This window comes from Jaculus jaculus, chromosome 1 (assembly GCF_020740685.1).
Source record: "Jaculus jaculus isolate mJacJac1 chromosome 1, mJacJac1.mat.Y.cur, whole genome shotgun sequence".
NCBI lineage: Eukaryota > Metazoa > Chordata > Mammalia > Rodentia > Dipodidae > Jaculus > Jaculus jaculus.
This window is the reverse complement of record NC_059102.1, coordinates 342902190-342919590: the sequence shown is the minus strand read 5'-3', so window position 1 is coordinate 342919590 and position 17401 is coordinate 342902190. Positions and strand designations below refer to the sequence as shown.

At 43.3% G+C, this 17401-nt stretch overlaps 1 pseudogene; it reads left to right on the top strand.

The window, feature by feature from the left end:
* Nucleotides 1-14487: 14487 nt before the first annotated feature.
* LOC101613865 lies at nucleotides 14488-15635 on the top strand (annotated as a pseudogene).
* The last annotated feature ends 1766 nt before the right edge of the window (nucleotides 15636-17401 follow it).

Below are 17401 nucleotides of genomic sequence, written 5' to 3'. Positions count from 1 at the left end.
ACATGGCAGGAGCTCTTTTTATTGCAGGGGAGCTGTTGAGGTAGGGTTTCACTCTAGCCCAGGCTGACCAGTACTTCACTATGTAGTCCCAGTGTGGCCTCAAACTCACAGCAATCCTAGTACCTCTGCCTCCCAAATGCTGGGATTAAAGGCATGCACCACCACACCCAACTAGGAGCTCTTTTTACTTTCTTTGCTTTCCTCTCTAAGTTTCTTTTTATGGTTTTTCTGGGCCCACCACGTGGGCTTTCAGTCCACCTGGGTATATCCATTTTCCTTCCCTTGGTTCTGTACTCCCCTCAATAAACATAACAAGTTAATAAGTATCCTTCTCAGGGCTGGAGAGATGGCTTAGCGGTTAAGCGCTTGCCTGTGAAGCCTAAGGACCCCGGTTTGAGGCTCACTTCCCCAGGTCCCACGTTAGCCAGATGCACAAGGGGGCGCACGCGTCTGGAGTTCGTTTGCAGAGGCTGGAGGCCCTGGCGCGCCCATTCTCTCTCTCCCCCTCTATCTGTCTTTCTCTCTGTGTCTGTCGCTCTCAAATAATAAATAAATAACTTAAAAATAAATAAATAAATAAGTATCCTTCTCAGTCTTGTTTTTTCAATTGTTTGGTTAAAAGCAGAAATGAGTCTATGGTTTGGGGTTCAAGGACTTTCTTGAACCTCTAACCACCCTGTTGCAGTTTAATTACAAAAACCATAGACTTTCAATGGTTTCCTATCATAATTTCTCAGCATGTACAAATTTAGTGCATCTTTGTATTGTACCACATTAGACTGTTCAATTTTAAACATTGCTGTTTGAGTTGCTTACTTGAATTTCATTAAAAAATCATTCAGCGAATTTTGGCTTAGAATTCGAACAGAATTTCCAGTATTTTATAAAATTGTCTTAAACATACTTCTGCTATTTTTTTAAACATGTGAATGAAGCACCATTCCTAGTATTGACAATAAAATCAAAATATCAGTCAACTCTGAAAAATGTTGAAGATGCTCTCCATCCTGAAGTGCGAAATATTGGACCAAGACCCAATCCTTTATATAAAAATAAGCTCATTCATTTCATTAGCATGCAAATTTTTCTTCCGTCTTTAATAAATTGTAAGTCTATGTATACAAAAGGATTGTTTTAAAATAAATTTCTTTATAATTATCAGTAAATGCCCTGATATGTATACCTATTGTTTATACATGGCCACATAAAAAAATTCCCAAGTGTAAGTAGATTGCAAATGTAAAAATTGTAAGAAGTTCATATGTAGAGGGAGGTATTGATTGGTGTGAGGTATAAGCAGGAGAAGAAGGTTAGCTGAATCAGCAAGAAGATGAGTGGGAGTGAGTGGAACAAGTCTTCATACATGGACTCCCAGGAAGAAAGACATGAACCCCTGGAGCTTGGAGAGATAGTTATACCCTAAAAGAAGCCAGGTGGAAAGCAAAACAATATGTAGCCAATAGCCAATATCAATAGAATTAATGTTAGTCCCCGGCTCTTTTTCCCCAAAATAGTTTGTTGCTTTTCCTCAGAATGGTTTGACTTCATCCACCAAGTTGTCTTCAGTTGCTTTGCATCCATAAATGCTTCCCTAAATTTACTTCTCTCAACCAGCCCTAAGGAGCAGTTATTAGTAAGAGGCTGGGAATGGTCTCAGGAATGGAGGCCTTTAGTCACTGCCTAAGATTTTCTTTAATGTGCTAATGCCCCATGGATCAGACAAGATTTAGAAAAGACTAGAGAGACAGAAATATCTTCAGCAAAGCAAACATCTTTATTTATTTTTCCCTTGGCAGCAAGACAACTTTATTTAATAACCACATAATTTATTATCAACTTTGAGATTAAGGGAACCTAAAAACATGCCTTTTGCTTGTTCTTTGAATTAGCCAAAAGCAAATTAGGGATTTTGCCAAACAAGGCAGTGGGAAAAAAAAAAAAAATCATCAACTGGGAAATAATAAGATTTGGTTGAGTCAAATTGAAACCATGCACTGTCCTCATAAATAGTTTAGAAAAATGAAATAAAATAGTTACCACTGCTTTGAGCTGTGACAAGCTCTCAGAAAATTCAGGTGGCAAAATGCCAGAACCCCAATCAGTCACTAGGGAGGCATGGAGTGCTGGAGCAAAAGCAAGAGGCAGCCAACCTTGAAAAGAATGATGTACCAGGAAGAGGGGAAGAATCCAAGGTTTTCCAAACCAGAAGTAAACAAATTCACAAATGAAGTTTCCAAGTATACATACAGTGCCTCACCAGCCTGACGCTGGTCCATCTGTCCTAATAGAACTGTTTCCTCAGATTAGGGCCAGCAAAGTAGACTTCCTTGATTTGAAACTGCCTGCTGTCACCAGGATGGCCACATGCCTTGTGTTGAACTGGACAGACTAATATGTTAATTTTCAACCTAATAAAAAGAGGTCATATAAGTTAAAAAAAATTAGCCGGGCGTGGTGGCACACGCCTTTAATCCCAGCACTTGGAAGGCAGAGGTAGGAGGATCACCGTGAGTTCGAGGTCACCCTGAGACTACACAGTGAATTCCAGGTCAGTGAGACCCTACCTTGAAAAGAAAAATATTTATATATTAAGTGTCCCTATTCCACAGAGAAACACTATTAGTTTAAACCTCAATATTTCCAAAACCGTGATGAGTGGAGGTTAGAACAAACCACATATTCAAAACTATCAGAGAAGAAATGCCAACCCCATTCTGGCCCCACAACTGAAGGTAGGAGCAGGCAAGCCAGCCCTGTGTGGAGCCTCTGTACTTGCTTCTAAGCCTTCTTGGTCAATTGAGTTCTCAGTATCCTTGGTAATGCCACTGAGAGTCAATAAAGCATTCCAGATGCAAATACTTCCCATGATGATGTTGTGTTTTACTTAATAACGTGCCACTAAAAGGGGAGGGGACCTTTAGAAAGCTCACTCCACAGTGCTGGCTGGAGGACTGGTGTTTTGGCAGATCAGGTCTGGGAGGGAAGCCTACAACCCACATGGTATTAAGCAGAGTGGAGGATGAAACTGAACTAAAAGTCTGCGTTGAGAGAGTAATGGAAAGAACACAGAGATTTGAACAAGCCCAGAGCTAAGTGGGATAAGGATCAAACAAAAGACGTCAAAGCAAATCGAAGCAATCCCTGAAAACATGGGCTATTTGACATCCTGCTTTCTCTGGATTTTATCCTATTTAACTGCATTAGATTTCCATCTAAGGCTAGCTATGGAGATAATACCTCCCCAATGCAGACACCATTGACTCACAGCATGATAACTCAAGGCCAATATCCTGTAGCATTTGGCCAAGAGCTCCCTTCTATTTGATTGGAACACCACAGAAAATCATGTGTGTTTTTAAATAGGTTACTGAAGAACCAGGAATTAATTCATGGCTAAGAATGTGGCTCAGTGGTAGTCTACTTGTCTAGCATGTGCAAGCCTTGAGTCTGATACCTAGCACTGGAAAAAAATGGAAGGAAATAAAAGGAAAGAAGGGGAAAGAAGGGAGGAACAGAGAGTAAAGAAAGAGTGAAAGGAAGCGAGGAAAAAAGAAAGAGAGGGGGAGGAAATGAAGGAAGAAAAGGAAGAAGGGAAGGAGGGAGAGGAAATAAAAAGAAAGGAAGGAAAGCAGTAAGGGAGAGAAAGGGAGAGAAGGAGAAAAGAGTAAAACAGGCTAGGGATGCATCTTAGTTGCAAAGTCCTTGCTTAATATCCACGAGGCCCTGGATTTAGTCTTCATCTTTTGCATCTGGCTTTATGTGGATACTGGAGAATTGAACCCCGGATTGCAGGCTTTGCAAGCAAGTACCTTTAACCACTGAGCAATCTCCAACCACCCCCAATCTCTAATATTGTTAAAGAAAGAATTCTTTTCATGAGGCTTCCATGGGATTTATGTGACATGTTTCTTGTGAATAATAATTTTATTGTTTCACTTTACTAGTTGGTGCCTACACTAATATCTACAGTTCACCTATTGGGTACTGATCACTAATCCACAATTTATTTCAGGAATCAGGTAACACATTCCCCACTAAATCATTCATTCCCATTTCAGGACTCAGGGTGACACACATTCCCCACTAAATCATTCATTTATTCCCTTAGCCTCTGTGACAACCATAGTCACAATTTCAGAACACACTGAATGTTCTTTCGGCTGTAGAAGGCTGTAACCTTCTTTCATGTATAATTGTACACTTCATGTAAACTACTATTATCTTATAAAACTGGGGCCTGAGTATTGGCTTCATTCACAAAGAAGGTTTTAGGGGTGGGGAAGAGGAGACATAAGAGTACAACCCAATAAAAACATGACTAATTTGTGATGTTTTCATATATCAAAGTTCTCAACAAAATTATTTTTTACATTTCCTTAGATACTTCTTCCAATTTGGAATTTCCTAAGTAACAAAAATCAGAACAGAGTGGGACCTACTGGAGGACTGAAAACAAGACAGATGTGGTCTCCAGTCTCACCTTAACCTTAAGCACCGGGGACTCAATGAACATCTCTGTACCCCAGTTTCTACATCCAAAAGCTGAAGATAAAGCTATTTACCACACTCATAGGCTTGCAAACACCAGATGCTTAAGCCAATGCAGCATTGCCTGAGCAGCCAGTGCCTCACACACCATTCCTCCCCCCACCCAGGAGTTGTTCCTGCTTCCTCGCCTCTCGCTTCCCATCCAAGGAGTCCCCGGTATTGTCCGAGTCTCCGCCACAGTGATACCAGGGTATTCTGCCGCTTAGCAGTCTCTAATGGCCATAAAGGTAGATCTTTTAGACTTCACTGTGAGCCCTGTTTTCTTTTGTTTGATCCACAGGGTAGATCTTGCCTGGCCTCTGGTTCCACCCAGAGTTCTTCCTGGCATCTGACCAGGGCAGTAAAAAAAATATATATATATATATGTGTGTGTGTGTGTGTGTGTGTGTGTGTGTGTGTGTGTGTGTGTGTATGTGTGTGTGTATATATGTATATATATGTATATATATGTATATATATGTATATATATGTATATATATGTATATATATGTATATATATACTGATATATATATATATACATATATATATATATATATATATATATATATATATATATACACACACACACACACAATATACACACACATATATATGGACTGGGCAGTGGCATAGGAGTTCCTGCTGTCATCTGATGGCAACCAGAGAAGCCGTGCTAAGTGCTGGCCCTGCTGTCCTAAGTCCCTCAAATTCGGATCAGAATCAATAGTACATCCATCCAGGCTTATTACAGAGAAAATTCACATCAAGTACAGAATGCCACAGAGATGTTGGTGTCCATTATTACCTACACACAATCCCCTACTTGTGAGCCATGGCAGAATTTTTCTGGCCTGGTTGTATAATAAAAATGTAATTATGTGCTCCATATTTAGCTTATTATATGTCAGATTCCGAGATCTGTTTGTCATATGTGCCCGCAGTCAGTGACTCCAAACGCAAATGCAAAAAGAAGTCCCCCGACTCTCTTCCCGCTCACCACATGTGGACAAATTGCTCTCAGGATTATAGTGGACAATTATCTCTCCTCAAACTCCCTCGACAAGGCACAGTGCTGCTCTTGGGACTCGGCAGCTCCCAGCTCATTTTATCTCTTTTTTTTCCCCCTGGGTCACACTTTCTCTTTCCTGTTTAGCACACCCATGCCATACTACAACCATGTTTAAAGCACGGCTTCTCATTTCTTCAAGTTACTTGTTTATTCCATGCAAAAATGGCTTCTCATGGTTGGCTTGGCAATGTACAACCCTACTTCCTTGAAGTGTATCTAGTGTGCTCTACCTCACACTTGCTTGTGTACATTAATTCATGAACGTAACTATCCTTTGCTTTGCTCAAGAGCAAGGCTGATATTCCTCCCTAAATTGTCCATGGGTCACCCAACACAGAAATGGATCAGTCTGCAAATGTGATGAATCTTCAAGCTATTCTCTTTTCAGAGAAGAAAGGAAGACAATGCTAGGAAAAATTATGAATGACTTCTAAAAACACCAAAAATAGTTCTCAGTACTTTCCCAGCAGAATCTTTTGCATCTTCTGGAGACTTTCAGGTAATTTGTCTTCATATTTAGTTGTCTTGGAGCTCATTTTCAATTTTGTAAATTTTAGAAAACTTATATTAATGCAAATAATTCTTGCTTGTAGAAATTCAGGTGAATTTTCACCTGAGCAGATGCAAGCACTATAACTTTGTGTCTGTTAAATCAGTCAATTCTGATTATCCTGGGATTCTCCTTTGAACAAATTTTAACACTTGTTGAATAATTACTAAATATAGTCTCTGTCATATGTTCATATGAAAGCCAGGATTTTTTTTTTAATTTTTAATTTATTTATTTGAGAGCGACAGATACAGAGAGAAAGACAGATAGAGGGAGAGAGAAAGAGAGTGGGCATGCCAGGGCTTCCAGCCTCTGCAAACGAACTCCAGATGTGTGCGCCCCCTTGTGCATCTGGCTAACGTGGGACCTGGGGAACTGAGCCTCAAACCAAGATCCTTAGGCTTCACAGGCAAGCGCTTAACCGCTAAGCCATCTCTCCAGCCCAAAAGCCAGGATTTTTTTTAAAAAAATAAATCATTATTTAGCCTTTTCTTCCCCTAAGGATCACTATTGGTCAGAGGACACACTGAGTATAGCAAAGTCACTTTATGTCGCCCCAAGTTTTAGATTCAGCCGTCTTATTAAATCAGTCAGATGTGCCAAAGGCGAAACCTTTTTTTTTGCCTTCCTGATGTTATTTGTACATAGCCAAATCCTGAAATTATCTGTGAATTTCTTTGTCTGCCTGAAATATCCGTATAGGCATACTTCTTCCCTCACCCACTCTCTTATTGTAAACATGTTCATTTCATTTGAGTTGATTATGACATCAAGAAAGGTGTATGTCATTCAGTTCTATGGTAAGAAATTGGAAATGAGATTCATTTCAGTGATGGAGTTTAAGCAAAGGTAACTAGAAAAGGACAGAAGGAGCAGAGAGCTGGCCCAGGTTGATTGAACTTTAGTGTGACTAGACATCTGGCAAGTGAGAATAAAAGAGAAGATTCTGGGCTGGAGAGATGTCTGAGTGGTTAAGGCGCTTGCCTGCAAAGCCAAAGGGCACACATTTGATCAATTCCCTAGGACCCATATAAGCCCAATGCACAAGGTGGCACATGCATATGGAGTTCATTTCCAGTGGCTAGAGGCCCTAGCTCACCCATTTTCTCTCTCTTTGTCTCTCTCTCTCTCTCCTTTCCTTTCTATCTCCTGCAAATAAAAAATTCTTAAAAAGTGAGGATTCTTTTGCTCATATGATGATTTTCTTCTCTGTCTTTCCAAGTGGACTATAACATCCATGGGTGTAGAAACTAAGTGTACTTACTTTCTCAGCATTTCATGCTGGTATATATTAAGTGCTCAGTAACTATTTATTAAATTAATAAAAGAGCAAAAAATGACACAATAAATCAGAAAATATAGATTGTGAGACTTCTGGGAATATTCATTCCCTATGTAACCCAAGGGTTCACCATAAATTTGTAATCTAAGAGACTCTTGGTGGTGGCATCTGCTAGCTTTGTAAGTTTGAGCACATCCTCCGTATGTGCACCCTTGGCTTGGTCTGGAGATTGGGGTACTGGACAAGCAGGGTCATTAGGAAGCACATGATAATAATGTCATGAGTTGTGATGGTCAGTAAGGAGGCATGAACAGATGAGGTGGAAGGGAAGAGGGACACAGATGCCTTCACAGGGAGAGTAGACCTCATTTTGCATGAAAGCTCTACCGAAGGGTGGCCCTGTTGGGCAGAGTAGTTGAGCCAACAGAATGATTCATATCCACAAAGTAATAGGTGGTAGTCGTTCCTGGAATAAGAAGTTCTTTTAGAAAATACATATACATAGAACTTGTTTATTTGTAGGCAGAGAGAGAGAGATAATAGGCATGGCAGCGTGTCTAGCCACTGGAAATGACCTCCACATATGCCACCTTGTGCATCCAGCTTTATGAGGATACTGGGGAAATGAACCTGGGTTGTTAGGCTTTACAGGCAAGTGCTTTAACCATTGAGCAATCTCCCCCAGGCCAAGAAGTTCTTTCTGATGCAGGAGGTCACCACCTTCCACTAGTTCTGGACATTTTTCTGTCCAGCATTTGGCTGAGAAATTAAACTAGGTTGGTGTCCAATAGCTTTTATAATATGAAGTCTATACTACCCATATAGGTACCTCAGTTCCACTAGACCTGCGCATTATATGTCAGTAGATCAAATAGAATTTCTCATGGTCCTCACACTTACCTTGTATTTAGCACTGCCACCCTTTCATTTGAGATATGCCTTATCTTCCTACTGCTCTTGCCCTACTTTGCTATAGTATCTCAAACATTCTACTACAGCTGCAATGCAAACGCCTTTTTGAATCTTTCATAAACAATATGTCATCCTCCATATCCTCCATCTTTTATGCCTCTGAATGTCATGCCAGTCATGGGTGGTATATGCATGAACATCATGTAATTATATGTTCTCTCCCCTCAAAAGAAGACTAAACTTTCTATGAGGACTATCTTACTCATATCTCTATTCTTTGAAGTGTTTGTTGAAACCATTTTCATGTGTGTAGGAGGCTTTCATTAGAACTATCATGAATTAATGAATGAAGAAATGCACCAATGGACAGAACCATGCCTGTTGTAATTATCTCCACCAGATGTGGAGGAGCAAATTTAGACCGTTACTAGAATTTCACAGATTGAAACAAACTTCAAAGTCCTTTTCTGAGGAAATTTATGCTCGGGATCCAGACTTGTTCCTGGGAGTTCAGCCATAGAGAGCTTCTTTCACATTCTCACTTTTTGGTTTGACTGCTGCTGGAAAACATGCAATCTTCAAAGAGCCTGCATAGGGTCTCCAAAAGATGTGCTGTTGAAAGGCGTGTGCTCCCCTCACTGACCTTCCTAGACAGGCTGCTGTACAGGGAAGGTTCCAGATGCATGCCACACTTGGACAGCACAGCCCCACATGTTCCACATGGCTGGATGGTGGTGTATAAAGTGCTGCAAAGAGTTTAAGAGGATAATATTAGAACATTAAGCATGGGTTTTGCTTGTCAGGCCACATGATGAATAAATGGGATTATTTTTCAGAGAGGTTTTTTTTTTTGCCCAATAAGGTTATTTTAGAGGATTAAAATATTTGACATAAAGGAGACAAACTATTTACTTCTCCTCCTCCAAATAAAATGTTTTCAATTGCTTGTTATGTTTCTTTTAATCATAGTTGTGATTAAAATACAAAGAAGGAAAGTGCTTACATACTGGGAGGCCCCAGAACTAGTGAGGTGCTCATTTCCTAACAATCAAGAGTTCCTCCTTGTGGAAAACACCTTTGAATTCATTATCATACCTTCCCTCATCTACACACAAACTGTCAGCACCACATTTTATTATATTTTTATTGATGTACTTTTAATTATGTACAGATCCATATTACTCCGTCAGATCTTATACTTTCAGACCTGCTACCTTGGAAAGGTTGTAAGGAATAAAGAGGTTTCAAAATGCAGTTGACCCCAGTGGCTGTCAACCCCGCTTGGAAAAGCCATTTGTCCCTTCCTTTGCAGGAGTTTGCCCTCCAGGGCAGCTCTCTCAGTAACCATCTCCCTCCTCATTTCAACCTAACTGGGCAAATGTGCCAGCCGCTGGATTTTTAGGGAGCTAGGCAATGCAAGATGTACCAGTGAGTGGGCCTCTGCAAGCTGTCTTCCTGATTTAGAAGACTCAAGGGGGAAACAAAAACCATCTATAAAGGCCTTCTAATTTTTAACATAAGTTTCAGCTTGAGTCGTAAAGTGTATCTCGTTGGTCATCTTGGATCTGAAGTCCATTCCCTAAATTCATCAGTGTGTAGCTGCTGCAGCTGTGAGCCTTGGGCACCTGCAGAGTACCCCAGAGAGAGTTTCTGCAAACAGACCGCTTTACAGGCAGTGAGCCTAATGACCAAATCTCAAGATTTGTTTTTCAAATAAGTGCATGTTAAGTGAAAAAAAAAAAAAAAGTTTACCATGTCAATGAGCCAGAGAATGTTCCGTTGGTTAAGAGGAGCCTTATGAGAAATCTATCTCACAGTCTCTGATTTAGCAGTGTAAAGCAAAACAGATTGTCCTAGATTTAAATAAAGGGAAGAAAGACAAAAATCTTTAATGAGTGTCATACCAGTGTTCAAATCAAGAGCTCCCTCCAGCTGTAATGCTCAGTTCTAATGAAGGAACATTTCTTAATTTAGAGGCTAATCCTCAGAAATTGCTGTGGAGGCCAGAACATTTCTTGGGTTTAGGTGGTGTGTCTGTTCTCTTTGCTCTAAATCCCTGAGGGCCATAAAAATCAGCGAAGCAGGACTGGATTAGAAATCAGCGGAGCTGAGCTCTGACCCACCTTCTAGAGATTCTTTGCTTCCTTTGGGGTCTCCAGTTACATCTGTCACATGGGCAGGTGGTAAGTTGGCACCTAGCAGGCCACTGATGGAGACCGGGATATGGGTTCTGTCGAGGAAGATGAGCCGTCCAACCTCAGCTGCGGCTGTGAGTGCAGGGGAGGAAGGGAGGAGGGCCACGACCCTGGGGCCTGAGCGTGTAGATGCCACAGGAGGCCTAGGGGCCTTTCCAGGGGTGAGGTAGTGTCCTCTTCCCCTTTGCTTGTCCCCAGTGTGAACATCCACTTATTTCACATGTAAATTTCTCCATGGACAAGAAATTTTTTTCAGGAAACATGATATAACACTGAAATCATTTTTTTTCTCATTGTGATATATGACATATTATATGACATATTATATTATATATCATATAAATTTTAAATTTTGAAACATCAGAATCCATTATGGGGTCAAGTGTAAAACTTGGATGATTTCCTGTGACAACACAGAAGACTTCGAATACATCTAGGTTGTACTTAGACCTTAGATGTAGATGCAGATCTAGGTTTCAAAGGTGGTTACGTTCTAAGTGTCAAATGCAAGATGCCAAGCAAGTAGATACGAGCATCCCTACACTCTCCACAGGCTCATACCACAAATTCATATTTGCATCCTTAATCCATTAAAGAGGTACTAACCCACAGAGCACGTAAGCATGGCACTCTGCTCAGGTTTTCTTTGGTGGGCACAGGGAATCGAGAACATAGGCAGAGTAGGGCATACAAGAAGCTGAGATGCTCTGCCACCCCCATCAGCTGGGTTATCTTGGGCAATGATATTTAGCCCTTTAAAGCACAGCATGCATCTGATTTGGAATTGTACGGCGTGCATATGCAGCCTTCATACCCACAACCCTTTTCTCAGGGAAGGTTAGGGTTAAGAATGGTTCCCTGACTGAGTCCTGATGATGTCTGTGATGGAAGGACAGACACTCCTTGGGAAACTCCCATACTAGCTTTCTAGACACTCCCTTCATACATAGGTGGTCAGCTCTTATTCATGGCTCACTTGCATCCTCTCCTCGGTGAGGGACTGTTTCCTAGCTCTAGCCCCCTCCCTCCCACAGAGGACCCTGTCTCAGAGCTGACACAAGCACGGTGATTCCTCCACGATCCCCTTATAAATCAGGTGTGAGAATTGGTCTGCTACTGGACATAGACAAAATGGCATAAAGTCAAGACTAAGAGTCTTAGTCTTTAAAGATAAAATTTTCTCATTTTATCTTTAAAGTGCAGGCATTTCATCCATTTAAATACACAATATATCCTGTTTCTTTAAACAAAAACTTCAAAATGGCAAAAAAAAAATCCTTGAGAATAGTAAATTTTCCCCAGCAAAATAAAGCATATTTATGGTATAGCCACTTGACACCCAGCCCCATACACTTCATCATGACTTACTTTTGAGTGTGAGTGTGTGTGTGTGTTCTGTGTGGTATAGTGTATGCATGTATGCTACATAAACATATTTGGGCAGATATACATGTGCATACCTGGAGGCCAGAGGAGAATAACAGATGTCTGACTCCATCGCTCACCAGTGTATTTCCTTGAGATGGAATCTCCCTCTGAACCTAAAGCTAAAGTTTTGGGAGTCTTCATGATTCTCTGGTCTCTACTTCACACAGGATTGGAGTACAGATATCTGTGGCCATGTCCAGCTAGCTATTCATGTGGTTTCTGGGGAAATAAACTCACATGATCTGAGGCCAGCTCGGGCCCCCTCAGACTCTCATAGCTGTGCAACAAAAGTTCATTACCTCTGACCCACCTCTCTAATCCAAGAATCTTTCTAAAGAATTCATTCCCCAGAAGGCATCTCTCTTTTGGGATGCCACAACTCAAGAATGACTTATAAACTACCTGCCACCCTCAGTAGCGGTGCAGTTAGGAAGGAACGACCAGGTGGGCAAAGCTGCTTCACGCATTGTAAGCTCCTTGTGACACTCTAAGCTAAATTCCTGGCCCAGCCACAGCCTCAGCACAGCCACCTTCTAGAGGGAGAGCTGCAGCCAATTGCCATTTCTCCTGATTGTACATAGGTACTTAGCCCAGAGTGTTCATGCTATCTTTCTAACAACAGGCATGTTTTCTGATTGGTCCTTGTCACAGGTGAGGCTCCTGCAAGAAAGCCCAGCTATGCACAAGGAATTCCTCTATTCCCCATGTAGAGGTGGCAGACAAGGCACACCGTCTCTTGGTTGAAAGGAGATAAAGATGAACAGTGAGTGCTAAGGGCTCAGCTTGAGGTCCAGCCTCTGAGAGGTATCTGGAGATCTCCTCACATCCCAAGCAGGCCACATGCACCATGTGAAGTCAGGCCTCTGTCTCCCACTGAGGTACTGCAGACGGCGTCTGCCTGCACAATCCATCCAGGGCATGTGCAAGGGAGGCAGGGCAGAAGGCATAATGTGAAACATAAAAAGTGCAGCTGACACAAAGAGTTGCAATTGCAAATGGCCCTTAACCAGCACCAGGCCTCATCTGCTTGGTGGTGTTTGAAGTCTGCAGACAGAGGCCTGTGCCTGTCCCCTCAAATTCCTCTCTCACTGGAGCTCATCAGTAGTGGAATGCACAGAGACCGAGCTTCCAGGGGGAGGGCACTGCCATGAATCAAAACCAAGGCCCATGTCCGTGAGATGGGCACTGGGAGCCTTGAGGGACACAGCTGTCTCGAGGAGCAGAGAGTCACAGGGTGACCAGCATGGTGCCCACTCGGCAGAGGTGGGGCCGCGTCTCCTTGTCTCATTGGCAACCTCACAGAAGGGCACTGAGGGAGGAAAGCCGGGGCAAAGCGGCGGGTACAGGGCTGCCCTCGGAGCTGCAGACGTCACTTACTTAGGTTCCCAGAAGGGAGCGAGGATGCCTGAGCTGAGATGGTCTGTTTTCATCTTCCTCCTAAAGGTGCCTTGGTTTTAGCAAATGGAAAGCCCTTTCTTGAAAAACAATTGGTCTAGACGCTGTCCTCTGCTGGTCAGATAAAGCTATGGCATTTTCCACTTTGCATGAAAGTATAGGTAATTAACATTACTGATGGGCACACTCTCCCACGGGATCAACCCGCCCAAGCCACAGGTGCTGCTAGATCTCTGGGGCCTCATGGCTGGGTGTCTCTGGAACCTTCCTTTTACCATTCATTCATCAAGAACTTTTTTTTCAATATTTTATTATTTATTTGACAGAGAAAGAGGAAGAGAGAGAGAGAGAGAGAGAATGAGCACGCCAGAGCCTCCAGCCACTGCAAACAAACTCCAGATGCATACACCCCCTTGTGCATCTGGCTAACATGGGTCCTGGGGAATCGAACCTGAGTCCTTTGGCTTTGCAGGCAAATGCCTTAACCACTAAGCCATCCCTTCAGCCCTCATCAAGAACTTTTAATGCAGTGACATGACATGTTCAATCCAGGAAAATAACGTGGTGTGAAAGTGAGGGTTCTAGAAGATCCACAGGCTGTACACATGATATAAATTGGCTTGCACAACAAGATACAAGGTAGTCTAACAGGGGCTGGGTAGGCCAAGGGCCTCGAAGCTGTTTAGTTCAAGAAGATGGGTGGCTCAATGAGGTTAATCCATAGCTGAGGGCCCAGCCGGGAGGTTCTTGGAGAGGCTTCAGGGTTGGGTCCCTGTTGACAGGCTGAAGACTCTGGAGTCTGACATCTGCAATGGACACTCTTGCTTGGGATGGAAAGGAGCACACATATGCACACACAAACACACACACACACACGAACTTCTTCTCTTTCAATTTCTTTCCACCTTTGACCACATCCTACTGGATGCTGCTTACCACATGCGAGATAGATCTTTCCTTCTCTGTCAGTCTCCCATGTCTGTTCTCTGTGGGAAAGCCAAATCCCTCAATCCACTCTTAAAGTCAAGACCAGCCATTTTTAAAGAGCAAAATGGGGTCTCACTCGCCGCCGCTGGCCAGCACTCTGTGTCTTCTTGTCTCTGTCGCCCCCATTTTCCGCTGATCGCCATGGAAGAAGAAATGGCCACGCTCGTTATCAACCATGGCTCCGGCATGTGCAAAGCTGGCTTTGCAGGTGACCACACACCCAGGGCTGTGTTCCCCTCCATCGTTGGGTGCCTCCAACACCAGAGTGTCATGGTGGGCATGGGTCAGAAGGATTCCTATGTGGGTGACGAGGCCCAGAGCAAAAGAGGCATTCTGACCCTGAAGTACCCCATCGAGCACGGCATCGTCACCAACTGGGATGACATGGAGAAGATCTGGCACCAACCTTCTACAATGAGCTGTCCCCAAGGAGCACCCGGTGCTCCGAGGCCCCTCTAAATCTCAAGGCCAACAGGGAGAAGATGACTCAGATCACGTTTGAGACTTTCAACACCCCTGCCATGTACGTGGCCATTCAAGTCGTGCTGTTCCTGTACGCCTCTGGGCGCACCACTGGGCATTGTCATGGACTCTGGTGATGGGGTCACACATACGGTGCCCATCTTTGAGGGCTACGCCCTTCCTCACGCCATCTTGAGTCTGGATCTGGCTGGCCGGGACCTGGCAGACTACGTCATGAAGATCCTGACCAAGAGAGGCTACAGCTTCACCACTACAGCTGAGCGGGAGATTGTGTGCGACATCAAGAAGAAGCTGTACTATGCGGCCCTAGACTTTGAGCAAGAAGTGGCCACCACTGCATCCTCCTCCTCCTTGGAAAAGAGCTACAAGCTGCTTGATGGGCAGGTGATCACCATTGGCAACAAGCGGTTCCGGTGTCCAGAGGCACTTTTTCAGCCTTCTTTCCTGGGTATGGAGTCCTGTGGTATCCATGAGACTAGCTTCAACTCCATCATGAAGTGTGACGTGGACATCCTCAAGGATCTGAATGTCAACACATTGCTATCTGGTGGTAACACCATGTACCCAGGCATTGCTGACAGGATGCAGAAGGAGATCACAGCCCTGGTGCCCAGCACAATGAAGATCAAGATCATTGCTCCCCTTGAGAGCAAGTACTCCATGTGAATTGGGGGCTCTATCCTAGCTTTGCTCTCCACTTTCCAGCAGATGTGGATCAGCAAGCAGGAGTATGACGAGTCAGGGCCCTCCATTGTCCACCGCAAATGCTTCTAGATGGACTGAGCAGGTGCCAGGTATCTGCTGCATGAGCTGATTCCAAAGTACTGATTTGCCCTGGCAAATGTACAAACCTCATGCTAGCCTCATGAAACTGAAATAAGCCTTTGAAAAGAAATTTGTCCTTGAAGCTTGTATCTGATATCAGCACTGGATCATAGAACTTGTTGCTGATTTTTGGCCTTGTATTCAAGTTAACTGTTCCCTTGGTCTATGTTTAATACCCTGTGCATACCTTTATTTTTTTTTTGTTTATTATTTTTATTTATTTATTTGAGAGTGACAGACAGAGAGAGAAAGAGGCAGATAGAGAGAGAGAGAGAATGGGCCCACCAGGGCCTCCAGCCACTGCAGATGAACTCCAGATGCATGCACCCCCTTGTGCTTCTGGCTAACGTGGGTCCTGGGGAATTGAACCTTGAACTGGGGTCCTTAGGCTTCACAGGCAAGCACTTAACCACTAAGCCATCTCTCCAGTCCCCCCGTGCATATCTTGATTTAAGCCCTTGGTCCGTGTGGCTCAGTCACTTGGTGGCTGAGGAAGAGGGATCCCCACCGGTGGGTCTGAGCACAGCGCCGTGATCTGACGGTGCAGGGTGTCGACTTCCACTCTGACTGTTCCAGGATTTCTAGAGACTGGCAAGGGTTCCTGAACCAGTTGCCACGTCCATGTTGCCCGTCTAAAGGTGGGAAGGTCCGAGCCTTAGGACCCAGTTTCCGTTCTGGTGTTTTCCCTCCTGACCACCGTGGGTTGCTCCTTACCTTGAGTTGGGAATGTTTGCATTTACACCTGTAAATTTATTCATCCTTTTAGTTTATGTAAGGTTTTTTTGTACTCAATTCTTTAAGAAACGACAACAAATTTTGGTTTTCTACTGTTAAGGGAGAACATTAGGCCCCAGCAACACGTCATTGTGTAAAGAAAAATAAAGTGCTGCAGTACAAAAAAAATAGAATAAAATAAAAATTAAAGAGCAGAATGGTTTGTGATGGTCTTTCCAAACTCCAGAACCTCTACTTAAAGCATTTAAATCACCAGAAGAAGTTATGGGAGAGATTCTTAATTTTCTTTCATTTTTTTCATTTATCCAACTCATATTGAACAAGTATCATTCATGTTCTAGTTGCAGCTCAGTACCTTGCTGTGCATAGATTCGTGAGCAGTGGCTTGCTTGTCAACAGCCAGAACCTTGGCTCCTGTATGATGAGAAGTTCCTAGCAAGAAGTTAGTGGATTTGTGCTCTGGCCAACTTATCTCCTGAGGAAAAACTTAAATATAATCCATTTACTTTGAAGCCTTCAGTCTGCGGCATTTTTCAGGGATGTCTCATCTCAATCAGCGCATAGTCTTATTCCTCTCTGTTCCTCTCCAGTAAGCACAATTATAAACCTTTGGAATATTCAAGGAGCAATCCAATGAGAAGCCTAGGGAGTGAAATGAGGCTGGCAAACTGCTGAGTGACCCTTGCATTGGACAAGCAGCACTGTCTGTGCATCTTACAAACCGTCCTCTCCCTGCAGAAGAACATGACAGACCTCGTTTTGATGAGACCCAACATAGCAAAGCAGGGCAGCCCAGGAGGCTCTAATCCTCTATCATGTAGATGGAGGGTTGTGCGCACATCGCTGGAGAAGGAGGGCAGTTCTGGCGAAGGAGTGGATCAGGAGCCGTATAGACAACACATGGCAGGAGACGTATGTCTCTTCCCTCCAGGACCCAAATTCTTCTCTTCACCCAGAGATGCCAGTCAATAAGCAGTGACACAAAAGGAGAAACAGCATCACAATGGCAGCT